At 41.8% G+C, this 12,612-nt stretch overlaps 1 protein-coding gene across 1 annotated transcript in view; it reads right to left on the bottom strand.

The window, feature by feature from the left end:
• PLA2R1 (phospholipase A2 receptor 1) overlaps nt 854-12,612 on the bottom strand; it is a 52,526-nt gene continuing 40,767 nt past the window's right edge. Inside the window, exons 31-33 of the mRNA XM_021398721.1 lie at nt 10,320-12,223; nt 7,510-7,637; nt 854-4,479 (exon numbers count right to left, since the gene is read on the bottom strand). The gene's annotated coding sequence lies outside the window, so the exon portion shown is untranslated. The remainder of the gene's footprint in view (nt 4,480-7,509; nt 7,638-10,319; nt 12,224-12,612) is intronic.

The raw sequence follows: 12,612 nt of genomic DNA, 5'->3' as shown, positions 1-12,612 counted from the left end.
GAGGAGGAAATAGTGTAGGAAATAATATCTGTGTGTTTGTGTCATATGATAACCTTTGAAAATCTTGTACAGTGTTCTGTACAAAGCTTATCAAAATTAAAGCAGTCTCAAAGACTATTTCTAAAAGGTTTTATCCTGGCTTCATCGATGAGGCTTCTGCATTTAATGTGAGCTGCACAGCAGTGTTACTCACAGCATAACAGGCAAACTGTTTCTGTATTGCAAACCACAAATGTTTTCATGTCCCCATCCATATCTACAGCTCATTGCAGAGCAGCACACACAGCAGAGCAGACTTCAAGCATGCCTATAAACAACTAAAGAACTTCATGTACAGAAGGGACTCTGCAACGGAGCTGACTCTAATGCACAGCAGCCTTTCCTCCTGCTTCCAAGCAGACGACTTTGCCTTTTCAATCAAAAAGCCTTTGGGGGTGCCAACATCATGACTAAGAGCCTTTTATTTCTAGCAGTCTTTCTTGTTCATCAACAGATATCTTCTTTGCTTTTATGCCTGTATGTTTATAGCACCCATATGTTTATAACAATAGCATTACCTGCAGAAAGCATCAACACCTGTCTGTCCATAAATCTCCACCTCATCTCACTTCTGCTCACCACACTAAATAGGTACTTTGACTGAGCAGCCTTCCTCCCTCTTTTACAATCAACACTTTGTAATCTGGTTTTTCTGGCTGGGTTGAGAGCATCCACGTGGCAGTGAGCACAAAGGGAATGCTGGAAAAGGATTTGCTACCTCAAGCATCTCCCAAGAGTGGGAAGAGGCTTTGGAGATGGTAATTTCATGCCCTCTCTGGTCCCCTCAGAAGTGACTTTGAAACTGGGACGCATCTGAAAAGGGAACAAGAGTTGTTTATTACTTTTTCCACCTTGCAACATCAGTGCTTGCAATATCCAGGCCTTCACAGGAAACACAACAAAGCAAAACAAATGAGGGCTTGAGAGATTTGCTGGAGGAGAAAATACTTCGTTCCTACTTAGATTCTGCTTATAACGTTGGTATTAAAACATGTCTCTGATTTTAGTAGAGAACCTGCTAGACCTTTAAAATACCAGCCCTGGGCATGTGTAAAGGTATTTTAATGAAACAGAAACTCAGAGAACTGCAGCTAATACTGTAAGTGTGGCCAAAAGCCAAATGATTCTTTCTTGACACAAAAAACGTTTGGCTTGGTTGAGTTAATTCCATATGTGGCCGTGGAAAAATAAATAGTAAATCAGAAAGGGGAGGTAACAAGCATCCAGCAAATGATTTGGGTGCAAAGAGATCAGAGAAAAGACTTTAAGCAATACTCTGGTTATTTTTTTGTTGCATTAACTCCACCCTGGATGGTCTTTTCTTCTTGGACACTTACCCTATTTGCTGGCTTGCTGTTTTATCTGGCTTTTGAGGGCTTAATTAAAATATTAATGAATATTTAGCTTTTAGCAAAAAGGGAACAGAAAGAAAACCAGCCTTTCTTCACTGTTTCTTTAGATTTCTTGTTGCAGCAGCCTACCCTTTTAACATGTTATGAAATGGTCATTTTTACAATAAGGTTATGATGAAACCACACGATCTGAATTTTTATGTATTTTTTACATTACTTTAACAATCTACATGAACCTCTAGCATGAGTTCCAAGGTTCTGAGCTCTTAGTTGGGTTTGAAGGGTCTGGTATTGTTAGGAACCCTTGCTCTCTTAAAAGTTTCACCATTTAAGGAAAAATACACTTGATGTTACTACAGCATTTTAGAGAGTGCTCTTTCACAGAAACACAGGAAGTAATTTCCAGAATTCATAAAAAGGAATTACAAACCTTTATTGTAATACGAGCCTTCTTTTTACCCAAATGTGACTGCCAAGTTCTGCCCTGCTGCATATTCAAACTCAGATTAGACAAGGCCTCCTGAAATACTAGAAACAGGATTGAGAAACAGGACAAAGAGCGGCATGCAGACACATCCACTGCTCTGCATCTTCTCTTTTATAGTGGGGAATGTCTTCTGCGTGTGTTGGTTTGGCTCTGACTCCTGCTGGGATTTCTACGTGCGCTTGGAACAACAACAAAATAATAAAAGCAGTGCTTTAACACTCAGAGAACTGCTAGAAACCCTAAAGTGAGTGTTGAATGATACATTTTTGCAGCACTTTTAAGTAAAGGTTTCAGACACTGCACTGTAGATTTTTAGTGGAAGCTGTGCCTCGGTCTAGTAGTTCTACTGACAGAGTTAATATGTTTGATAGCTCCTCAAAAGCTATTTTCTGTTGTTACGTAAGATTATTTTTCAAATTATGCTTGTGGGATCTGGCTACTCAAATAATATTTTGTAACACAATAAATTTAATGCAAAATCCCTCAGTTTGGAGAGATGGTTTAAAAGTTCATCAGTTATAATTTGGGCAACGTTCTTAAGGAAATAAAAACTCATTTGGGTGGAAGGGCTTTTGAAATTAAATGAAAGACAGGTAGGGATCTTTTTTGTCCTTAACCATGCAAAGCAGGTCAGTTCTCTAAAAGAGGAAGGGACTCAATTCCCTAAAAGGGGAAGGAAGTCGTGGTTTATCTTCTCTCATGCCTTTCTGGAGGCAAATTCACCTTGTTGGAGGACAGCGTGGATGAACCCTTCTCCAGCAGTGCTATCCCCAGTGCCCTGTGTGACTAGCAAGAAGCAAATTTTCAAAGTGCCACTGAGAGGATGGTAAAAAGAGCAACGTTTCAGATTGATGTGGAACACATCTGGGATTAAAAGAACTTGTGTGGAAAGGATGGACTTACTGGGGGCTACCCTGCTTGGCACTTAAAGTCAGGAAGAATGTGACTGAGCTATAAACTGAAGAACAGCCTGTGTGAAGCAGCAATTTGCCATGAGCAAAGGCACAGAAATTCTGCTTTTGTTGAGTGCAGAATAGGCTAGAGAGCCGAAATAGTGAGCGGAAAATGGGCAGAGTGCCTTTCAAATAGGTGAGGAAGGAAACAACACCAGCAACAACCAAAGTACTAAAAATACAGGGAATAAATTGAGGGAAATAAAATGTCTCATCTTAGATGAAAATAGTGGCATACCAAGCACGCTGGACATCACAGTACCAGGACATAAAATAAACTGAAAAGGTAAGAGTCACCTTGGCTGGCATAAGGTAGGGAAATTTGCTAGTGACGGCTGAAATCAAAAGAATGTAGTAGGAGCCCACTGGGTGACTGGGGCTCTGCGTGGACTGAAATGCTAGCTTTAAGTGTACATAGTGCTGAACCTGCAGAAACTGTACTTTGGGTAACCACCACTGACACAACAAATATAATTTCACAGAGCAGTCGGACAAGGAAGTCACGGAAGAGTCTCTCATTTGGTCTTCATTAGCGTGCAAGATCTTATACTAGATCTTCCGCCTATGGATGGGTTGCTGTTCCAGTGCTTACATTCAGAATTCCCCAGGTTTAACAAAGTCCAAGCATTACAGCAGCTACACCCAGTTTCAAAAAGAACAGAGACACAGACATGACAAAACTTGTGAAAAGGAAACAGAAAGGAACAGCTCGAAATGGTATGAATACACAGCACAGCTGCTAACGTCTTGAGAAGCGCTAAAAGGAAGCAGACACAGGATAGTGTCACCACAAGACAGTCTATCAGAAACAAGAAGTTGAATTCATCTCCAACTGAAAAACCAAAGGCCAGAAAGAGTCACAAACTGAGACGTTAAAAAGAAAACACAGTGACAGAGCAATAAAAAGTGTGAAAAGCAGCTAGCAAGAGAAATCAGAGCTAACATTAAGTCCTTTTCAGACACATCAACACCACTGGAGTCTGATGGACCAAAGACATCTGCCAAGTAAAAGAGAAGAGAGGCCAAAACATTTGTGGAGAAAAACACATGTATATGCATGCACTCACTGCAATAAGCAGGTGATTCCCTACTTGAACTTCTTTCTGAGCCTGAGCTGATTGGGAACAGCTGTAACCTAAAACGTGGGGCAGAAATCCCCAGGAGCTATGCTAGGCACCTGAGCTTCCTAAGGGACCGCAGGTAAGTAGCTGCAGATCTGCTAATGGCAGCTCATAAACTTCCTCTTCAAGCTTTCTCTGAGTGTGAAGAGCAGCAGCAGCGTGACACCAGTTTCTAAAATGGAGGCAAAAAGGAGGGACAAAGTGCGTGATGCTGAAGGCCACCAAGCCTTTGATCCAGACAAAGCTGCAGAAATGGCAATAAGGGCTAGAATTAGCGTGCATCTGGATAAATAGGATCTGTTTGGGCAGCATCAACACATAATCTCTAAACTTAGTATTTACCTTCCGGGCTTCTTGAGTGCTTTTTTGATGAGGTCAGCAAGCATGTAGATGAGAGTGATCCGGTTGATATGGTCCACCAGTGACATCTTGAACAGGATGACAGCTCCTACTGGGAGAACAAGTCAGCAGGCACTCCCAAATGGAACTTGTTGTTTGCTTCTTTCTGTTGATCTGAGGGGGTTCTGCTGTAAAGAAATTGTTTGTACCTTACTTTGATCATTACTGAGAGCGAGATTGAAATATCTTTTGTTATTACCCACAGCTTACATGAGGCTGTGACTTGAACAAGAACTACCTGTCCGTGACTCAACACTTGCAACGAGATAAAGTTTGTGGGTGGACAGTGCATACAAATGAGTTTATAGAATTTCTACTTGTGCTTGATACTATGGGTAAATCAGGGAGAGACTATGAGAGTATTGCTATACTCATCGCTACACAGTGCTTCAGGTGAGCTGCTTTCATGAACCTGATGCAGAATATGAGAGGGAGAATTCAGAAGCTGAAGATAATGCACAACAGCATAGATCCCTTATGACTCAGATCTGCAGTGCTCTGCCCATACACTAACCACTAATGAGCTTCTAGACTCTTGACTTTACAGTAGATGTTAAGCTATAAAGTCTAATTATACAACATTTGGTAACTCCAGATCTCTGGAGATTATCTAGTGCAACCCCTTGCTTAGAGAAGGGTCAGCTAGAGCAGGGTGCCCATGGCTGTGTCCAGTCGCGTTTAGAGTAACTCCAAGGACAGAGATTCCACTGCCCCTCTGGGCAGCCTGCTTCAGTGTTTGACCACCACCGGAGTAAAAAATTTTTCTATTTTTAAAAATAATTTCATGCAATCAGCACAAGCTAACATACATCTCGTATCTTCACTGGAGGCCACTGAGAAGAGTTCAGCTACCTCTTCCCTTACTCACCCCAACTTTAGGTATTTAGATGAATTAATAGGATCTCCCTAAGCCTTCTCTCCTCCAGGCGGAACAGTCTCAGCTCTCTCAGCCACTCATATGACAAATGTTCCGGTCACTCAATCATCATTGTGGTTTTTGCTGGACTTGCTCCACTGAATCCCTATCTTGTACAGTGGAGTACAGAACTGGATCCAGCACTCCAGATGCATCTTGCCAGTGCTGAGTAGGGGGGGATGATCACCCCCCTCAACCACCTGTCAACACTGCATTACAGCAGCCCAGGATGCTGTTGGGCCTTCTTTGTCACAGGGCCACATTACTAGCTCATGTTAAAGCTGGTGCTCTCCAGGACTTCTAGGTTCTGTAAAGTTACTTCCCAACTGTTTGGTCCCCAGCTTAGATAGAACTTACTTGCATTTGTCAGTGTGTGGGGGTATTACTCCCAAGTGGAGGATTTAGCATTTCCCTTTGTTAAATTCGATGAGATTCATCTTGGCTGATTTGTCCAGTTTGTTGAGATCCCTCTGAATGGTAGCACAACCATCTCCAAGTACCAGCCCTCCCAGTTTGCAATTGTCGACAGACTTGCTGAGAGTGCACTCTGGCCCATCATCAAGGACTATTAATGAAGATGTTAAATGGTATTGGCGCCAACACTGACCTTGTGCCACTGATTATAATCTTTTGAGCCTGGCATTTGAACCAATTTTCAGTTCACCTCACTGTCCACTTCTCCTGTCATCAGCTTGTTAATGAAGATGCTATGACAGCATTGAAAGCCTTGCTAAAGCAAGATGATTAACATCCACTTCTCTCTCCTGAACCACCAATCTAATCATTTCATCACAGAAGGCTATCAGGTCTGTCAGGCATGATTTTCCCTTCATACATCCACAATGATGACTCCCAGTCCTCTTCGGGTCCTTAATATATTTTGAAATTGGTTCCAGAATTCCTTTCATTATCGAAAGAGGGCCCTTTCATTATATAAGGGGGGGCTATAAGAAAGAAGGAGATAGACTCTTGTGATAGGACAAGCGGAAATAGTTTCAAACTAAAAGAAGGGAGATTTAGATTGGATATAAGGAAGAAGTTTTTTACAGTAAGGGTAGTGAGGCACTGGCATGGATTGCCCAGAGAGCTGGTGGATGCCCTGTCCCTGGCGACACTCAAGGTCAGGCTGCAGGGACTCTGAGCATCTGATGCAGCTGTAGGTGTCCCTGGTCATTGCAGGGAAGTTGGACCTGATGACCTTTAAGGGCCCTTTCCAACTCAAACAATCCTATGATTAGAAACAACCTTCCCACGTGTTGAGGTGATGCTGACTGGACTGTAGTTGCTCCCATCCTCATTCTTCTTGACACTAAGCATGACATTTACTTTCTTCCAGTCCTCAGGAACCTCCTCTGATCACAGTGACCTTTCAAAGATACTTGAGAGTGTCCTTGCAATGATGTCTGTCCTTAGTATATGTGGATGTAGCCCACTGGTTCCCATGGTCTTCTTCATGTCCAATTTATTTAAATGTTCTGATATTCTCTACTTAGGTTAAGTCTTCATTGCTCCAGATGCTTCCACTGGTCTCAGGGATGTGGAATTCCTGAAATCAAGTCTTACTAGTAAAGACAGAGGGGAAGAATACATTGAATTCCTCTGCCTTTTCTGTGTCCTTTGCTTCCACCACCCCATTCAGCAGCAAGCTCACATTTTCCCTAGCCTTCCTTCTGCAGATACACTTGGGCAAGTCCTGACAGTGCAGAGTTACTCAGCTCCTCACTTTTTACTGAACTTTCTCAATGGACTATTCCACTAGGAAAGTTCCCAGAAAGAGAGAGAGAAGATGCCGTTGTCTCCTTTTTAACAAATACATGGCCAATTTGGATATATCTGCTATTACACACTCAAATGCAATCTCTTTTTCTAAGAGGAATCTAAACCTCATATTAATCCAGGTGAATTCAGTAACTGTAAATCTAAAGCAAGTTCTCATTGGAGTTGATCCTATTTATTCAAAGTATGAAAATATTTATTTGAGTACAAAGAGGAGTCTAGGTCTTCCTCATTCCTTTCCCCACAAATGAGTACTGTTACTACTGGAGCAGTTTCTCTCTTAAATTTTCATTGTGACCCGTTGAACATTTACTCATTAGTATAAATTCCGACTATTAGACTATGTTCCCTTATGCACTTAGCCCTTGATCCGACAATCTGAAGTCTTCAGAAAGACAAAGTGCTAAAAGTATACTGATTTTAATTTTTACTCAGGCACGGATATTGAATATAATTCTGATCCTACCTCCAAAACAGAATGATCCAACCTCTGCCTTCAGAAGTGAGTCCTTATGGCAACAGTAGCCGTATTTGTTAAACTCTGCATTTATCTTTAACCTTTAGTTCCACATTCCGCTTTTATAGCCACGAGAACTGCAAGAGAGGACATGACAGACTCTGCAAAGTAGGAATGAGCAAAAGGCAAGCCAAGAATCTTGACTTTAAAAGCGAAAGTTAGTGGAGACTCCAAGTCAGAGTATATTTTATTCCCCTAGGAAAACATGTTTAAACAGAATCACTGGACACAAAATAAAGCATGAACAAACAGTGCTAGAGATCACTGTAAAATGAAGTTGACTTCATTTAGTTTTTTAATAAACAATACCATGGATTTTGAAAGATTGTTAATGCCTTAATATAACAGCATAACAATGCTGTAATGCAGCAAGTCTTGGATGGTAATCTCATGTTTTAACCCAATACCTAACTGAAAATACAGCTACTTAATCCATTTCATTGCACTGTATTTTAGCCCCTTCCTTTTATTGCCATTATCCCAAATTGAGAACAAAATTTCTTGAAATTCATTTTGAAAAAAGAACTCTAGAAATTAAATCGACCAATAATTTTTTTTTGGCAAAACATGCATCTCTCTGTCCTTAGAAGCACCTAAACAGGGATGGAATGAGGTACTTCAAATTGATACTGCAAAGGGGTTTTTCCATTAGTAATAAAATGTTCATTTTGCAATTTGATTCTTGGAGTCAAGGACTGTTGCTCTGCTGTCATTTGGCCACGTTTGTTACTACTGTTTTAACTGCCTAAGCAGTGCATGCCCACACATGTCCAAAATTCCACCTGATTTGGTTGGTGGGTTGTTTTTTGTTTTGTTTTGCTTTCATAAGGGCAGGATTAGAGCAGCAGGGCCCACAACCTAAGGCATCTCATACAACCGGCACTTTACCAGCAGGAGTCAGGGCTGGGTCCCTGTGCATTAATTCCTGCAAAACTGCGTAAATTTCCCCTTTGATCTTGAAGTGTAGGGTAACGAATTAAGAATCTCATTCTTGATCACTCTGAAATGCTTGAGCTTAATGCTTTCCAGTAAAGATACTCTAAATGTTCACTTTACATAGCCAGCTGTAATTTAAATTAGTCCTGGCAGGGGCAGGAGACTGTAGCAGCATTCTGGAAAGGGCACACTCTGTAATGACTTCATTTCATCATTTGTAATAGCTGTCAATACCCACACAGAGACAAGTTACAGCAAAGGAACTGGAGTTCCAAATAATCAGAGAATGGGCAAGCTTAGGAGGCACGTTGCTGATCACCGTATTGCCTGCTGGCTAGTACTTTTGCTAAGCCTGTAATACCACCTACAGTATTAGCAAGTCAAAAATATGCACATCTCTGATATTAAATTAATCGTTAAGCAATTCAGCTTTAAACAGCTTGCCTAGCAATAACAAGACTTCTCCCTAACAATCTGATACCTAAAACGACAGCACACTGAACTATGGGGAACAAAACAAAAATCAGCATCCCGCGTGATCAGTTTGTTTTAAACAATTACACCTTCTGTTACATCTCTTTTAGCACTTGCTTGCTAAGAGCCGACATCTCTGTGCTGCAACCAACACATCAAGCAGGGGAGGATTGCAACAAGTCAAGCAAGTGGTGGAAGTTGTTTCTGAATTTCTTTTCTGACCCCATCCTTGTTTTAGAGGCAGGATATTTATTTTTGTAATCATTTCTAATGCATCCTTTTCATGCTATAATTATAGCTAAGAGTGGCCACAAATTAAGCACAAAACTGCATTGTAGTTTGGTATACTGGCTGTGTTTAACTCTTCCTTTACTCTGTTTGCACACCACCTGCATGTGCTATATAGTCACTTCCCCAATAAGGTGGTTCTTTTGTTGTTTGCTTGTTGCTTTTTAATTTTTTTCTTTTTTTTTTACTTTTTTTTTTACATTAGGTATCTGAGTATTTGTCACAATACTTTCAGAATAACATTTTCTAAAGCAGAGTATACTGTTCCATGTTCCTACCCCTGTCTACACCTGCGAAACCCCACTTCACATTATTACAGGGTCCAACAGGCTCACAACAGTCTGTCTTTCACCTCTAGGATTTATATCACAGTGAATGCATAACATCTACTAACTCCCTACAGTAATTCCTGAACATTAGGCTTGTTTCAGCCTCAGGACTGCTGAGGTACGCTGAACTGCGACCCATCTTGAGGAATTCAGTCACATATACAACAAATTGTCTCCTCCTTTTCTGCTATAAATACAAGACACACTATTTCTTCTCAGAAGAGATTCACGTTACTTTTGATGTTTTCTCAGAATGTTTCTTATGCACAGTTCAATCTATTCCCCAGAGGGTTAATACTTAACAAACTGACTTCCCCAGCTGGCTTTGTTCGAAGTGCCGTCATCCTCCCGAATCCAGTCAACATCTATCAGAAACAAAGACCTTAAACAAAACATATTAGGCTTCAGCCTTCTCTTGTGAAGTTTTGGCCTCCAGCCAGAAAATTTTGTTATTTTCTACACAAGCTTTATTTTTCTTTTCCCAAGCAGCAGTTAACATGGATCAAAAGAGCCATTGCTTTAGGATGCAATCATAAAAATAATAAACATGAGTACTGACATAGCACTGTGCACCTTAGATTAAGCCTTATGCCTGTTGTGGGTGTCCTTGTCTTTGGAACACCTTCTGAGCTGGAGCTCCAGCCTTTTTCAGCTTCCCATTAATTTTCTCCGCCGCTGGACCAAGACAGAAGACCTTGGAGTGGTGTTAGGGCTCTGGAGGGTTTCTCTTACCTCTTTGGTTTTGGGAGATGACACATGGGTCTTTTTTTTTTTTTTTTTTTTTTTCCAGTGTTACATTGATCATCAGGCATCCCAGCTCCGGGGTCTGTGACTAATCTGGGAAAACAAAACAAAACAAAGTAAAATAAACAAAAGCAAAATAAAAAAAATTATTGTTTGCACATATCCCGTTATTTATGTGCTCCTCATTTACTGGTTCTGGGCTTTTGCTTTATTAAGCCATTCACTCCCAGTGAGCAAAATGCCACTCACTTCCTCCATCCTACACATGGATTTTGGGTACCCAGGGCAGGCTTTGCACTTATCCCCCAGTGCTGCTGCAGTAGTTCAGTGGGATGATTCAGCTGTGCTCATTTCAGAACTGGCCCTTTCTATCGCAAAGCAAACCACAGATTTAACCAGAGGTGTTCCCCATGCCCCAGCTGCATGAAATTTGTGTTCTCGGAGATCCTAAATTCTGGCCTGAAGGAAGCGGGATGAGGAATCTGCAGTCACACGCACCAGTATTTTCAGGTCAGGATTAGTCATATTTACCCAAATGAGCTGAAAGGGACATCCAGCAGCGTACTGAATCTATTCCCCAGCAGCAGTCTTGGATTCATTTCCAAATAACAGTTATCAAATTTAGCAGTGCACAGTAGGGGCAAGTGCCCTTAGCACTCTGCTGAGTGCCTGTTGTTCAGCCCAGCCCTCCCCGTGGTTCTCTTGTATTTCCTGCCATGCCTCCAGCTGGCTCCTCCTTGCTCTAGTTGTCCCAGCTAGCAGCAATAACTGATCCCTGTTCCCCTTATGCTTCTGCTTTCACCAGAGGTCAGTTCTTTCTCTCATGTCTCCCCACATCAGGCTCGGAGTTGTACTAGGCCAAGTGGAAGAGCAATCCATAAGCACAGCTGAGACCTAGTGTCCACTCTACGCTCTTCCTAAGAACAGAGCAGCTTTAGGTGCAAATACAAGTAGTTGAAGTCCAAATCATCAACCAGACTTGCTCTGGAGGGCCATGGATGGTATAGGACAGGAGGATGGAGCCCACACCGCATTCTTCCTCTTGGCATACCCGAGGGCCTGCGCTGCTGAGGGCTGTGCGCCTGGGCTGGGCACCCCGGCAGCGTGTGGTGACAAAGCCAACGCCTCAGCGGCTGCGTTGGGCACTGTGTGGGGAGAAAAGCTTCTCTCCTATTTATTCTACATATATTTTAAAAGAAAGGTAGCTGAGGTTTCGGTAAGCACTCTACTGATTTGTTCTCTCCAGACGGAAAGTCTGCAGGATGCTCCAGTGCGTTTTCACCTTTAATTGCAAGGCACAGATGTTACAGATGTTATAGCTGCATTGTCCCACACATAGAGCTCCATCTTCAGTATTTGCTTTTGAAATAATTTTTAAAGTCATTCAGTTTGCCTCTTAACAATCCCCAGGACACAATATGCAGCAGTAGCAACTTTACCTTCTCTCAGACCTTTTGATACTGCAGAATTTTAAATACTAGAAAGTACAACGTTAGGTCACGTAAGCAGGTAGGCGCCAGGTTTAAGGTAGGTAACAGGTAAGCATACAAGAATCAGCAAAAACTTCCTTAGAGAAACAAATGCAGGTAAAGCAGAACTATTTGCAGCCTGTTGCAGGACTGTAACAAACTAAGCTGTACGTAACTGGGAATGTTATTTTACTTGATGTGAGTTATTACATCCCCCAGCTCATCAGCAGCACACAGTGTTAGGGATTGTGCTTACACACCTGAATGAAGCTGGAAGCATCAAGCTCTGGGATGCAGTCCCACACCAAGCGTCAGTGAAGCTGTGCAGCACAAAGCTGCTGACGAGGTAGGAGTCAGTCCTTCCTTCAGCTCTGTGCGTGCCTGCTCTCGGCTCCCAGCAAGGGCTTTCCCGGTACTTCTCAGCTGCAATGCACACAGAGTTTATGGCAGGAGAAAGTGGCAGAGCAGATTTAATCAGGTTTTTACTGGGTTCAAAGGTCTAAGATCACGCTTGAGGAAAAAAATAGCCTGAATACATAACCCTGATGGGATAACCTTCAGTATTTGCTGAAGAAAAAAACAGAAAAAATGCAGGGTTTTTTTTTTGGTTTTTTTTTTGGTGTAGCATAATTAGAACCTTCTAATTTCTTAAAATGAAGATCCATGTATGAAAAATCTGAAAAGATACACAGTCATCTGAAAAACAGATTCAGAGAAAGTCTTCCCTATTTTCCAATGCTAGCAATGCAGAGGAATGTAACTTTTAGCCTGCTATGTGTGTAAAGATTTATCTTGTATCTACGAGATTAGCT

The sequence above is a fragment of the Numida meleagris genome, chromosome 5 (genome assembly GCF_002078875.1).
Source record: "Numida meleagris isolate 19003 breed g44 Domestic line chromosome 5, NumMel1.0, whole genome shotgun sequence".
Taxonomy (NCBI): domain Eukaryota; kingdom Metazoa; phylum Chordata; class Aves; order Galliformes; family Numididae; genus Numida; species Numida meleagris.
The sequence above is the reverse complement of the archived record's forward strand: the minus strand, read 5'-3'. Positions and strand labels throughout refer to the sequence as shown.